Raw genomic sequence first — 15683 nt, forward strand, 5'->3', positions numbered from 1 at the left:
CATAACAAGCGGTATAGATATACGAAACAAATTCGATTTCAAACAGAAAAGTTCGGCACGTTCTGCTCACGATGCTGAGTCTGTTTTAGAAAATTCACAACACTTCATTAACAAGGATGTAACGCCTTGAAGACGGTTATGGTTAGACATCACAGCAGAATTTCGACCTTCATACTCATGTCTACCGTCGTCGGCAATATCAAACACGCAACAATCAGCTTCCATGCGACACAGGGATGGGAACATTTTTTCTTTCCAAGCCGCGCAACACGACACAATAAATGTTATTTCGTTGCCCTTCGGTCCGGCTCGACAGAATGTTCACAAGAAATCATTTTTGTACATCCGTGTAACGAAACTGAGAAAATCTGTAGGAACTAAAAATAAATGTGGGGTTTATCGAAAGATCGCTCTGAGCCAGAATGAGTGAGATGTATTTTTCGTACATTAGTATTACGAAATACGATATAAAATTTTTCGAACGTTGTAAAATGGTATAACTGGAAATAATTCAGTCACACCTATTTTTCCAGTTATTCCATTCCACAACGTTCGAAAAATTTCTTATGTCAGAGCGGATATCGCGCGCTATCTGACCATGAAGCATTTATGCGATAATTGAATGAAAATTGCAATTGCAGCAACCAGCCTTTTTCTAAATGTATTTAGAAGAGCATAATGAATGGTTATTACTGGACCGCAACTGTGGTTTGATGCTGCTGCAATTGCGCAGCAGTGTGATGTTTATTACGATTCGTTGATACTGTGCATCACAAGCGGTATATATGAAACAAATCCGATTTCAAACAGAAAAGTTCGGCAGGTTTCGCTCACGGTGGTGAGTCCGTTTTAGAAAATTTATAACACTTCATGAACAAGGATGTAACGTCTCGAAGAAGACGGTTATACACTGTTCGTTCGCTAACTGGGCTGAGGGCCTAGCCCAGTTATCGAATGTCGCTCGCTAACTGGGCTGACATTTCAAATGTCGTCAAATACCGAGGGGGATTTCGATGTATTGGCGCTAGGCAAAACTCCCTCAGCGAATATTGGAAAATGTTTTAAAACAAATACACTAAAAATTCTGATTGATGAACAGTAACTGAGAAATAATAAATTGTCTTTAGCTATGCGTGTGCTTTATTTGCACTAACCGTTGCTTGGAAACATTTTCTTCCAACAAAATATTTATTTGACCTGGAAACGAGTAGATGGATATCTGGTGGATCGCATGTGTGATGACAACCAAAATCCATTGAACTGAAAAAATCAATTTCAATTTACTATTCATGTGCCCCTATCTCGTTTTGACATCGATATGCCAAACGCTGATTTTTGACGTTCATCTGCTTTTTAACTGGGCTATAGCCCAGTTAGCGAACGCCCAGTTAAAAAGCAGCCCAGTTAAACAGCACCCAGTTAGCGAACAGTTACTGTAGTTAGACATCACTGCAGAATTTCCACCTTCATACTAATGTCTACCGTCGGCAATATCAAACACGCAACAATTTGCTTCCATGCGACACGGGGACCGGAACATTTTCTTCTTTCAAGCCGCGCAACACGACACAATACATGTTATTTTGTTGCCTTAATGAGTTCTCTAAATGAATCGAAGATTTGATATTTTCTCGTTTTGAGCTTTAAACAACAGTTAATTATCTTAATTTGAATTCACATGTATACTCTGACTGTTGAAACTTGTTTGCGCCGCAAAGAGTTTGTTCTTTTCCTGTTCAATGAGGTCGTATTTATATGTGCAAACTGAAATTAAGTAGTACTTCAACTTCATTTGCACAGATTTTTCAATACTGCCAATGAACGGTCAACATTTATTTACTAGGAAAAATGACTAACACGCAAGCAGCGGTCGTTGCCTTGCACACAACCCTCCTGTTATTTCTGTAAGAAATTCATTTATGATCGATTCAATATTAATATATCAAAGAAATATATGCAGTAAATTAATCACACATGTTGATTTTGATTGCGAGCATCCTTTTATAACATTCTCTATATCTCAGTAATCAGTTTTAAACACTAAAATTCATATAAGGAATAACTTTTAAAGTTAGTAAGATTTACGAAATGAAGTCTAATACCAAAAATTTACGAGTGTCTCGAGTAATTGGAGATGCTGATCAGTTTTCTTGTATCTAATACATGTTGTAACCAGCGATGGAAAAAAATCACTTCTAGCGATTTTGAATACATATAAAGCAGGCCTAAGATGCGTTGAGATCGTTGTCAGTATGCGAATAACAAAGTATCGGTGTTGGTTCACTCTCTTTGCTTTCCTTTTTACGATATATTGCTTGTCGTTAGTGTACACCACAACATATGGTTCTCAATGTGCACAACTCGGTGTATGAAGTTATTCGTCTCTGTTACACAGAGCGATCAGATCTTGTTATGTTCTTACCCATGAATATGATTTTTTGTCAGAAAAAGAAAGAAAATGACAATGTATGCTCTCCTACTCTCGCTCATGTCAACCGCTGCCACTGCCCTTCCCCCACACTTTCCCTCTCACCGCACCACACCTCTGCTGCTGCTCAGGCGACATGATATTCTTCTGCTGCTATTCTTTGTTCCCCTAACGACCGGCATATGGAGAGACAAACGCAACGAGCGAATCGCTTCTCAGAGCAGATGTAGTCTAGTCATGTGTTTATTTTCTCCCAGAAACCTACGCACCATATCATCATTTCATTATGTGTTGAGAGGATTCAAGTTTAGTCGCGGTCTGTACACTTCATGATGTGTACATGTGGAGATTAAACGATGATTGCATCATATTCATTTCGTTTCCATCACTGGTTGTAACGCCATTGGATTAGATGAACAGTTTGGATTTCGCTCAGAGTTATAAAAATGATACGGGCTAACAAACCTGAAAGCGTTTCATTGGAGTGCCTCTATTAGATAAAAAAACGCATTTGACAATTTCGCTTAAAAATTTGATTGCAAAACTTCCTACTTCAAATTTTCTAAATTTTAAAAACAAAGTTTTCTCCGCCGGTTGTCTACTCAGAATTTATAATCTTATAGTTTTCATGTCAGGCACGCTTCAAGGTTCACCAAATGATTAAATGATAAAACACCAAATATTCACGAAATCATTGAACAAATAAACAAAATACGCTTGCGTGCTCTTATGGAATCGTTCAGCATTGTATATTAAGTAAACTTAGCCATATTTATCCTGTATTTTGTGAAACAAACCATTTTTCACAACGCTCCCATATCCATCTCAAAACTTAAATCACTGCTCAAATTATTCATCTCATGGCGCCCCCATATTCATCACACTGTTAATCATGAATGAATAACATTATCATGAATGAACGTAGCGGCAGCCCGTCGTAGTAGGTACCTAGATATCCGCTGTAGTTGTTTACGAGCAAAATTGGTAACCTAGGTTATCATTGCAGTGCTGTCGATTTATGTCAATTATGTCGCAATAATTTGACATTTTGGTATGATTTTTTCGTATTAACAGAAACTGATTTGGCAACTTTGATTTTCTTGAAAACAGATGAAGATACATTCATTTGAAATTTAGGAATTGTAGAAATTCATCTCATATATTTCTACTAATTCTAGCTTGTTCTAGGGAATTTGACGTGAACATTTAAAATATTAAAGTATTTTTAGTGTAGTGAGTGATTGTGTTTAGTGATTAACAAAATTGGTTCGCCAGTGATGAAAAAAACTTTGGTTGGCTGCTGAACGAGTCCCGTTGTAGCCGTATGGAACGATGCGCGGATTTGGTTTTTTGAGGTAGGTGATTGAATTAAATGAGTTTTCGCGTGCAGATGCCCGGCTATAATATCAAATTCAGAGCTTTTAAGTGAGTTTTTGAGGATTCTACTTTATGAGAAATCTTAAGTGAACTAAGAAGAATCTATTCCATTCAATTGTGTTTTCATGTAGGTACCTCCAAATGAACAAAGTGATTCGTGTAAAAGGAAAAAGTTTTCGTCTCATATGTTTTCATTTCTTATTTGCGAGAATGGAATTCTTTTTCGGATGCTTTTGAAATTCAATTGGTCATCATTCCTCATAAGCCTAGAGAGATTGTTTCTAGACTGGTCTAACAAGGTTGAATATATGAGACATGAGTTTATATGTTCTCGTTAAAGAATCAATTATTTTTGATTTACGAATAAGTTTGAGATCGATCTGGTCAAGGTGTTGTTTACAAGGAAACAAGCGCTTCAAAAGATTTAAAATAAAATTCTTAAAATGATTTTAAAGCGCCTCGATTAACATAGGCTTACTAGTTGAATAAAAAAAAACAAGTTAATTTCAAACAATCCAAAAGCATGCCCAACATTCCTTTGCAACTCATAGTTCACGTATCTGTTGGTAAATTACTCAAATCGTGAAAGCTTCAAATCTGTGACAGTCTGTACAATAATTACCTACCCAACCGACACAGTTCCCGCTTTCATCTGCAAAAATGTGTCGCAATTTATTGCACTGTGCTTTGAATCATTCCATTGCATCGGTCATCAAGAAGCGACTGTTAGCATCTAGGAGCAGAAAAAAAACTCTGTGCTTGTGGTGGACGTGCAAAAATCTTCACCAAGGGCCACAGTGCCAATACTGCACACCGTACCCGCTGCTCTCGTACGCTTTTGCAATCGCATCTGAATGTTATTAAATTTTAACCCCAATATGACGATGATGGTGGATGCCGTCGACGGCGGCTGCAACTCATCACTGCAAACTGCAGCGCTGCACTACTGCTACAAATATGCAGTAAAGTCTGTCGTGGGTGCATTTTAATCCCCTCCGTGTCGCCGTAAAACAAAACACAAAAAAACGAGAATATACGTACCCTCGGTAGACACTGGCAGGGGTCCTAGGGCCACGGTAAATCGTATGCTGCATGTAGGTCACCGTTTTAATAACTTACTCATGCATTCTCGCCTCCGGCGGTTGCAATTGTAGTTTAACGAATACATATCAGTGTAAACTACTAGTTTACAACGTATAAAGGCCAAAAACGATCGTCTTTAAAATACGCAGTATAAAATTTTTGAGGTCTTCAACGTAAATCAAAACCCTTAACATATGACAGAAATTAATTGGAATTCTATGGGATTTGTGTGTCGAAATCCATAACGAATCCTGTTTTGTTAAAACTTCCAATCTCGTGTATCAAGAGTAAAGTAGTTGAAAAATAAACCCAAATAAATAGCAACTTGAGAAGATATCTCACCCAACTGCCGTGAGATGACATTGTGACGTAGATCCAAGTGATCAGTTTTTCAGTACGGCCCAAAAACGAAACAATTCTTCGTCACTTTTGTATGGAAATGTGTGCCAACGTCACTTTGTTTTTTTGATTTTATGCAACGTACAAATAAGTAACAACGGAAAGGAAGATACCAAAAGATAGGTCTTCGAATAATGAACAAATTGGTATCAAAAACTCATATTCGAGAAAGTGGCACTTACGTCACTTTGTCATCTCACGGTAGCCAAGTTGACATTCAAATGCCACTTTAGTCATTTATCTGTGCTTTTATAGTAATTGTTTCTGCGAAGTTTTTGTGTGCAACGATACCGGTCGTGTGCTTTTTAAGAGACAATCTTGGCTGAAAGTCGAGATATGATGGGGATTCAGCAAAAAAATTGATATTAAACTGAAATTCTACTGTGCGAGTTTGTGATTTTAAGTAGTTGAACTGCTGTCTGATCTATTTAGTAACAAATCTAGAGAAGCTTGTTTTTATTTAACTCTTTTAGCGGTGTTATTGCAGCTAGAAACTTATTGTCAACTTGAGACTTAGAATAAAATTCATCCAACCTGAATTTGAAAAGTTTTCTGAGCAAACACTTTTTAAGAACACGTTTTCAAAAAAATAATATCTTTGGACAACTTTAATTCAATAACTAAAAATTTAATTAAATACAGATAAACCTAATGACCAATAATTATTTTTACCAATAAAAAACGCATAGAAATTTGAATGTGTTATGGAAAATCTAAAAATGAATATTTATTTAAAAATTCCACGGATCACGGATGTCTGCTTGAAACTTTATCAAAAGACGTTTTTAACAATTTTTCATTCAGTAAAACGATGCCTTGTCCAGTTTTCATCTATAAAGTGTTCTACCGTTAAGGTTATTTTATGTGCTAAACATACAATATGGAATTGGCTCTAGTCACTCAGACGCACTTTATTTCGAACTTCATTAATACCACAAAAATTCGAAAACGTAATTTCGAAATTATAACCGATGAGTTATAAAACTGCTTCAAGTAATTTATTAAAAAAATACGCGCGCACGCTCCACTGGAAAAAAAAGTTCTGCATCTTGTAGTGTCGTGTGTAAAATAGCTTAAGACGCAGAGATATTTTGATAGCCATCTGTACTCGCCTTATAACGTGTATTAAAGTGACATTCAAAGACCGTAATTGCGATGACAGCAGCAACTGATTTACATCCCATAAGTTTGAGAAAAAAACATCAACGAAGTAGTAGACTTTTTTACGATCAGCCAAACTTATTGTTTCAAAAAAGGTAAGAATTTAGTCATTCTTTACCATAAAATCCGAAAAAAAAAATAGTTGAATACCCTTTTCGGTAACAGCAAAGGCCACTTGTTCAAATGAAAAAGTATGTGAATAAATTTTTATACGCCACTTCTCCATTCGTCACATCGTTATAACAGAAAGTCACTTATTCATAATCGCTTTTGCCTGAACACATTCTTTAATAAATTACGTGATTAACATTTAAATCATAACTCGAGTTAATTATTACTGGTTCCCCATACAAAACCGTTCCACTCAACGTGATGTGAATTGATATTACATTCATCGTGATTAACAAAAACGTCACCGGTGCAGTAGAATGTGATAGTTAACTTATTTCTTCTGAAGTGCAAATATCTTTTAAAATTATTTAAAAAAAAAAAACAAACAACACTATTTCCAGAAAACACTCACTTTGTACTAGTCCCCGAGGAACCTGCTATCCGCAAAAGGCCTTGCGGCAAACCACGTGCACCACTTGCTGATTAAGTAATCCCGACAAAACAAACAGCCCAATAACGGTCGCCTCCAGCGTTGTACCCTCGGGAGAAGGTCTGCCAGATGCACAGTCACAATTGTTTACCGTAGATCCCCGCGTCCGCGTCGCTCGAAAGATGATCACCGACTGAATATCGACTTAGTACAACGGCTGCCTTACTTAGTATGATTAAAATCTGCCTGGCCCCGCGCAAGTCTGTCTGTCTAGCTGTCTGTTCGACCCGAACTTGTTGTTCATTGAAAGTTCCTTCCATACGTACTTAGCTTGCAATGCAAGTGAGCCACTGTCTTCATCATCGCGTGTTTCGTCGGCATTCTACCGGTGTGGTGAGAACCGCGGTGCACGCTTGCAAGCAGTGGGAAGTGAGTTGCTTGCTGCTGCTGCACGCTATGAGAAGACAATCCGCGACCGTGCAGAGAGCGTTTGGTTATGTTTATGGAGACGCCTTGTAATCGATCGTTCCCGATGAAACAGGCGGTCTTTTATAAAATTATCTAGAATTTTTCTTATTTTTATCGACTATAATGCAAGTCAGTTTTTTTTAATTTCTATTTCAAGCAGTAAATGTGGAGTTGACGATTGAAAAATATACTAACTGGGGGAATAATTGATTAGAGATTTTCGAAAAATATAGTTCAGCAGGTGAGACTTGAACCCACAACTTCTAATCAACTCCATATTTACTGCTTGCAATGGAAATTATCTGGAATGCTAGATCAGTGACGTATCTACCTAGGTTCTTCGTTTACACATTAGTCACCACTATGACGGAAGTGGTATGTGGAATAATTATACGTTGTATGGGAATTTGGTTGTATCAAAAATGGCAACGTAGAATCATTGTTGCCAAATAATATTCTGTCTATACGAAACAGATAGTGTCATGTCATGGAATTCGCAATCGACGTATTAATCTATTCGCCATAAGTACCAACGACAGGCAGATTTTATTTGGATGTAAAGCCTAGGATATAATATTAAAAGTTTCATTTATAGATTGAAGTTCAAGTTTCAGCGAAATTGGCAGTGTATTTAATGTTTGTTAGACAGTTGGTTAAATTTAGCTAATCAAGATTAACAATTTTATCAAAGATTTCAACAATCTGAATTCAGACAAATGCCTACTTGGTCGTAATCACGTGTTTCTGTCTCATCAAACAGAGAATATTTAAAACCATTCCTAATTATTTATCTCAATCTGAAAATATACCTCTATGCTCCGTTTTGCTGATTGAAAAGACCCTACAAAATTTTGAGTCCAAAATCTGCTGAAAACGAAAAAAAACTGTAACTTTGATTGCACTCAATTGATTTCTTTCAGAATTGACATATTGGGTTGGGGGAAAAGAAATGTCGTATTTCTGATCGAAGTTTGACGCTTTATTTCACATACCTAGAATTATCCGATTTAAGTCAAATATGCGCCATTTTGTTCGCAAACTTGTTGCCATTTAGAAAGCAACTTCATCATTCCCCCTTTATAACCCCCTCCCTCCTTATTTGCAAAAAAAACTCAGACAGCCAGTTTTCGCAAGCCTCTTTTGAGGCCAACTTAGAAGGCCTGGCCATAGTTGAGCAGTTCATAGTGGATTCCCTTCCAATCCCATCAAACACACAGCAAAACTTTCCTGGCCGTCAATCCGGGCTTGGCGATGGTTTGGGCCGGATCACCGCACTTCGACCACGATTTTTTTCGCTTGAAGTTGTTGTACGTGATCCACTTTTCATCACCAGACGCCATCCGCTTCAAAAATGGGTCGAGTTCGTTCCGTTTCAGCAGTGCATCGCAAGCGTTGATTCGGTTTAAGAGGTTTTTTTGCGTCAACTCGTGTGGCACCCAAACATCCAGCTTTTTTTGGAATCCAATCTTCTGCAAATGGTTTCAAACAATTTTATGGCCTATATCCAGTTCCTGGCCAATGGAGCGAATGCTCACATGCCGGTCTACTTGGATGATTTCCACGATTTTATCGGTTTCTAAGACGATTGTCCTACCAGTACGGGGTGTATCTTCGACAGCCACTACACCAGGACGAAATCGATCATACCAACGCTGTGCTGTGCGAATCGCGACAATATCGAACCCATAAACTTCACAATTTTTTTTGGTAGCCTTCGTTGCATTTTTACCTCTCAGGTAGTAAAAACGTAAAACATGACGATTTTCTTGCTTGGTGGACGTACGATCAAAAAAAAAAATGTTTTCTCGGTCATTTTTAAAACGGCGCATTTTTTTAATTCGTCAAATGGAAGCTCTTGAGTTGCTCTATGAAACGTATCGTTCAGATTTGAGACCTAGTGCTATTGACAAGAGAAAAAATGCTCTAAAAATCAATTTGTTCATTGACATGACATTTTGTTCTTTGTATAGGATAGAAACACCATATTAGTTTTTAGAGAAATCGATTGGGTGTACTCAAAGCAATAGCACAAAAACAACAAATTTTGTGCAGAAGGGTCTTTTTTACCTCACTTAACCTTTTTATAAAATGTTAAATTACGCAAAACATTGTTCCATGATATCAAAAAACAAATCCTAAATGTTTCAGTACGATCGGAGCCCATTAATAACCCTTCATAGTCTCGAAACATGTTATTTATTCCCAATTTCAATACCTTTCAAACTACAAAAAAAATCCGAAAAAAAAATATTCTCAACCCGCCGATAGAACATTTAAATTTTGGTAGCATATCAAAGGGGCACCTTAAGCTTTCGAATGAGGAGTATTAGAGCAAGACTAACTTTATTGACATAAGATCCTCCACCAGAGACACCGTGAAGTGTAGAGCAACATGTCAAAAGGATCTATCTGCTTTGATCGATTTTTTGATCTTTTTTTTAGAGGGGGATTTGTTAGTAGCTTAAGTATTTATGATAAATATTAGTAAATAATGAGTATGTGTGTCCAATCACAAATGGTGACTTCTCAACACTGTTAGAAATTTGTAATTTTAATTGTTAGGATTTGTTTGCTTTCGCAATTAGGACTTATCATTCGTAGGGATTTAAACCTAATTGTCAGAAAAGGGGAAGTAAATTTATAACTAACTTAATTGCCAACTTATTTGCTATAAAGAGAGCTTATCGTAGCAATTGAGGATTGCAACGATTTTCGTCAAAAATTGTTAATAATTTTATTTGACATAGCCTCTAATGGTTCAACACCAGTAAGTCCATGTAATTCGAGTGTACCAAACCAAGGAGGACGCTTCAAAATCATTTTTAGAATTTTATTCTGAATCCTTTGGAGCGTTTTCTTCCTTGTTTAACAGCAACTTGACCAGATCAGTACTGCATAAAGCATCAGAACAATGACTTTGTGCATCCTGGAGGCAAATCAGGAAGATCTGAAGTGAATATGTTGAACATGACTGCGTCCAATACTGAACCTTGGGGCACACCTGCTCTGACAGGAAATCTATCAGATTTTGTATTCTGATAGACAACCTGCAGAGTTCGATCAGTAAGATAATTTTTCAAAATTTTGATTAGGAAAATTGGAAAATTAAATGTTTGCAATTTCGCAGTCAAACCTTTATGCCAAACACTGTCGAATGCTTTTTCTATGTCTAAAAGAGCAGCTCCAGTGGAATAACCTTCAGATTTGTTAGCTCGTATCACATTAAGAAATCCAAACTGTTCATCTGCAAAAATTGAATTTTCGTTGATGTGTGACATCATTCTGTTAAGAATAATTCTCTCAAACAGTTTACTTATTGAAGAAAGCAAACTGATTGGTCGATAACTTGAAACTTCAGCTGGATTCTTATCCGGCTTTAAAATTAGAGTTATTTTTGCATTTTTCCATAATTTGGGAAAATATGCAATTTTGAAGCAGCAATTGAAAATTTTCACTAAAAATTCCATTGTGCTCTCAGGAAGATGTTTGATTAATATATTGAAGATTCCATCGTCACCAGGTGCTTTCATATTCTTGAAATTTTTAATAATTGATTTAATCTCATTCAAGTTAGTTTCAATTATTTCTGCAGGTAAAAAATTCTGGGAAAAAATTAAATCAAATTGACGTGTGACTTCATTTTCAATTGGACTCACAAAATTCAAATTTGAGTTATGAACACTCTCAAACTGCTGAGCAAGTCTTTGAGCCTTTTGTTCATTGGATACAAGAAAACGTTCACCATCTTTTAAAACTGGAATGGGCTTTGAAGGTTTCTTAAGAATCTTCGACAGCTTCCAGAATGGTTTTGAATATGGTTTCAATTTTTCAACTTTAGTCTCAAAATTTTGATTTCTCAGAAGAGTAAATCTATGTTTAATCTCTTTCTGTAAATCTTTATAAATAGTTTTAAAAACAGGGTCACGAGAACGTTGATATTGACGTCTGTGGAATTTTTCAAACGAATTAGAAGTTGAAGATTTTCGTCAATTATTGGTGAATCAAATTTCACTTGAGCCTTTGGAACAGAATAATTCCTGGCATCAACAATTGCACATTTTATTGCTTCCAAAGCGGAATCAATATTAACTTCGTTTTGCAAATCAAGCTCATTATTGAAATTTCTCTCAATATGAGTTTTGTATCTTTCCCAATTAGCCTTGTTATAATTAAAAACAGAGCTCATAGGGTTTAAAACTGATTCATGTGATAAAGAAAAAGTTATTGGAAAATGGTCAGAATCAAAGTCAGCTTGTGTGATTAAATCACTACATACATGACTTTGATCTTACTTACCTTACCAGTCAGCTCCAGGCCGAAGTGTCCCTTGCTGTTCGAAGAAGTCGTCTCCATTCAACTCGGTCCATGGCTGCAGCTCGCCAGCCATGTCGTCTGCGGAGGCCCCGCAAGTCGTCTTCCACTTGATCGAGCCACCTTGCTCGCTGCGCACCTCGTCGCCTTGTTCCAGTCGGGTTGTTATCAAGAACCATTTTCACCGGGTTGTCGTCCGACATCCTAACGACATGCCCAGCCCACCGTAGTCTCCCGATTTTCGCCGTTTGAACGATGAGTGGTTCTCCCAGCAGCTGATGCAGCTCGTGGTTCATCCGCCTCTGCCATGATCCATCTTCCATCTGCACTCCACCACAGATGGTACGCAACACCTTTCGTTCGGAAACCCCAAGGGCGCGTTGGTCCTCCACGAGCATAGTCCAGGTTTCGTGGTAGTAGAGGACTACCGGTCTGATCAGTGTTTTGTAGATGGTTAACTTCGTGCGGCGGCGGGTTTTATTCGAGCGGAGTGTCCTCCGGAGTCCAAAGTAGGCACGATTTCCTGCCATAAGGCGTCGACGAATTTCTCTGCTGGCGTCGTTGTCAGCAGTCACCAGTGAGCCCAGGTACACGAACTCGTCTACCACCTCGATTTCATCACCGCTAATATGAATTCGTGGCGGGAGGTTGACACTCTCTTCTATGGAACCTGTTCCTCTCATGTACTTGGTCTTCGATGCGTTTATGGCCAGTCCAATTCGTCCGGCTCCAGCCTTCAGTCTGATGTACGTCTCCGTCATCTTTTCAAGGGTTCGTGCTACAATAGCAATGTCATCGGCGAAGCCAATGAGCTGAAAAGACCTTCTAAAAATCGTGCCACTAGGGTCGATACCAGCCCTACGTATCACACCTTCCAGAGCGATGTTGAATAGCAAGCACGATAATCCATCACCTTGCCGTAACCCTCTTCGAGATTCGAAGGGACTCGAGAGTGTCCCCGAAACACGAACTACGCACATCACCCGATCCATCGTCGACTTGACCAACCGTGTCAGTTTATCCGGAAAGCCGTAATCGTGCATAATCTGCCATAGCTGGTCTTGAACGATTGTGTCGTATGCCGATTTAAAATCGATGAACAAGTGATGTGTGGGCACGTGATACTCACGGCACTTCTGTAGGACCTGCCATACGTCGGATATTTGGTCCGTGGTGGCGCGGGCACCCATAAATCCCGCTTGGTATTGCCCCACGAATTTCCCTTGCAACCGGTGATAGTCGACGGCACAAAATTTGAGAGAGTACCTTGTAGGCGGCGTTCAGCAACGTGATTGCGCGGTAGTTGCAGCAATCCAACTTGTCGCCTTTTTTGTAGATGGGACACACTGTACCCTCCATCCACCCCTCCGGTACTACCTTCTCCTCCCAAAACTTGGCAATAACCCAGTGTAGCGGCTTAGCCTGTGATTCACCACCGTGTTTTAACAGCTCGCTGGGAGTTGGTCAGCTCCAGCGGCTTTATTGTTTTTCAGACGGCCGATCTCCTCTCTATCCTTCTGGAGGTCAGGGGCTGGGATTCTGTCGTCATCTGCGCGTACACCGAGATCTACTACCACTCCGTCGTCGTCCTCTGCTACATCGCCATTAAGGTGCTCATCGTAGTACTGCTTCCACCTGTCAATCACCTCACACTTGTTCGTGAGAAGGTTGTTGCCCAGGTCCCTGCACATGTCGGCTTGTGGCACATAGCCTTTGCGGGAACAGTTCAGCTTCTCGTAGAACTTTCGTGTGTCATTCGCACAGTACAGTGCCTCCATCGCCTCGCGATCTCGATCTTCCTCCTGGCGCTTCTTCTTCCGTAAGACCGAGTTTTGCCTGTTCCGTGCGCGTCGGTAGCGCTTCACGTTCGCCCTCGTTTTGTGTTGCAGCATTCTCGCTCGTGCTGCATTCTTCTCTTCCACTAACTGTTTGCACTCGTCGTCAAACCAGTCGTTTCTCCTGTTCGGAGCCATAGTACCAAACGCCGCTACAGCAGTACTACCTATGGCTGATCGAATGTCCCTCCAGCCATCTTCAAGAGTAGCTGCGCCAAGCTGCTCTTCCGTTGGTAATGCTGCTTCCAGCTGCTGCGCGTACTCCCGTGCAACCTCGGCGTCCCGTAGTTGCCCGATGTTTGGTCGCGGTGGGCGACTTTGACGCGTGTTTCGCAACGTCGAAAGTTTTGAGCGCATGCATACTGCAACAAGGTAATGGTCCGAATCAATATTCGTACTGCGGTAGGTGCGAACGTTGATGACGTCAGAGAAGAATTTACCATCGATTAGAACGTGGTCGATTTGGTTCTCCACTTGTAAGTCAGGTGATCTCCAGGTGGCTTTGTGGATGTCTTTGCGGGGAAGAAGGTACTTCTGACTACCATACCGCGGAAGGCATCGTTGGCCGTTATCATTTGATGCGGCGTGCAGGCTATTCGGCCCTATCACCGGTCTGTACATTGCCTCCCGTCCTATCTGAGCGTTCATATCACCGATGACGATCTTAACGTCCCGTTGCGGACAGCTATCATACACCTGCTCCAGCTGCGCATAAAACGCTTCTTTCTCATCGTCGGCTCTTCCTTCGTGAGGGACAGTGCACGTTAATGATGCTGTAGTTGAAGAACCGGCCCTTAATTCTCAACTTACACATCCTCGCACTGATCGGCTGCCACCCGATCACGCGTTGGCGCATCCTACCCAGCACTATAAAGCCCGTTCCAAGCTCGTTGGTAGTGCCACAGCTCTGATAAAAGGAAGCCTCTCGATGTCCGCTTCTCCATACCTTCTGTCCCGACCAGCAAAGTTCCTGCAGTGCTACGATTTCGAAGTTGCGAGGATTTAGTTCATGAAAGACTAACGATCTGCAGTTCCATGTCGGATGTCGGATGGCAGCCCGGTGAAAGTTGTTATCGAAAACGACCCGACTGGAACACGGCGACGAGGCGCGCAGCGAGCAGGGAGGCTCGATCAAGTGGATCGCAGACAGAATAGTAATCTCTTTCAAGCTCTTTCCGATGCCACCTGGAATGCGTTGGGGAGATCAGGTAACCAGCCTTACAACTTTTACTTACTTTTGCCGCATGCTTATTGAGAAAGAGGACATACGTATCTGTATACATATATTAGGGGCAGCGTAGTGCATCTACGCCACTGAATTCTGCGAATATGTTCTCGTCTTTCTTCCAGAGTGTACTTGTCACATTCATAACTCATATAACTCACCACCTTTGACTGAAACATACTTGACCAGTATTCCGCAGTTCGACTTAAATTTGCCTCGGATGAACTTTTCGCCCAATGATGTTCTGCTCAAACTTCAATCCATCGACGGATCAAAAGGCCCTGGACCCGATAAATTGCCACCATTCGTTGTCAAAAACTGTGCAAGTGCTCTAGCCTTGTTTGTAAGTATACTCTTCAACCGTTCTTTGAGTGAAAAATGCTCTCCCACCGTTTGGAAATCCGCTTCGATCATACCGATTCATAAATCAGGTTCGCTCAACGATGTAGAAAATTATCGCGGAATTTCTATATTAGGTTGTTTGCCGAAAGTTCTTGAAAGCATGGTACACGATGTGCTCTACCAATCTGTTAAACACGTTATCCCTGCTGATCAGCACGGATTTGTTCATAGGTGTTCTACTACGACAAATTTGATGAGTTATGTTTCGACCCTTGTAAATCGGATGGAGAAACGGCAGCAAATTGACGCGATTTACATTGACTTTGCCAAAGCATTCGACAAGGTGCCACATACTTCAGCTGTCGAAAAATTCAATGGATTTCGTCTTACCTTACCGGACGTAATTCTTCGGTGAAGGTAGGTGAAACGTATTCTACACCTTTTGAAATTCTTTCAGGAGTACCTCAAGGCAGTATTCTGGGCCCTATGTTGTTCATACTGTTTATAAACGAT

The 15683-nt window shown here is 39.9% G+C and overlaps 1 protein-coding gene across 2 annotated transcripts in view; it reads right to left on the reverse strand.

The window, feature by feature from the left end:
- Nucleotides 1-15683, reverse strand: part of LOC129730115 (putative fatty acyl-CoA reductase CG5065) — a 106468-nt gene that overhangs the window by 22207 nt on the left and 68578 nt on the right. Inside the window, exon 1 of one of the 2 annotated variants that reach the window (XM_055689176.1) lies at nt 6972-7206. The exons of the other annotated variant lie outside the window; for it this stretch is intronic. The gene's annotated coding sequence lies outside the window, so the exon portion shown is untranslated. Of the gene's footprint in view, nt 1-6971; nt 7207-15683 lie in introns of those variants that run through there. 2 annotated transcript variants of the gene reach the window in all.

The sequence above is a fragment of the Wyeomyia smithii genome, chromosome 3, assembly GCF_029784165.1.
Source record: "Wyeomyia smithii strain HCP4-BCI-WySm-NY-G18 chromosome 3, ASM2978416v1, whole genome shotgun sequence".
NCBI classification, from domain to species: Eukaryota; Metazoa; Arthropoda; class Insecta; order Diptera; family Culicidae; genus Wyeomyia; species Wyeomyia smithii.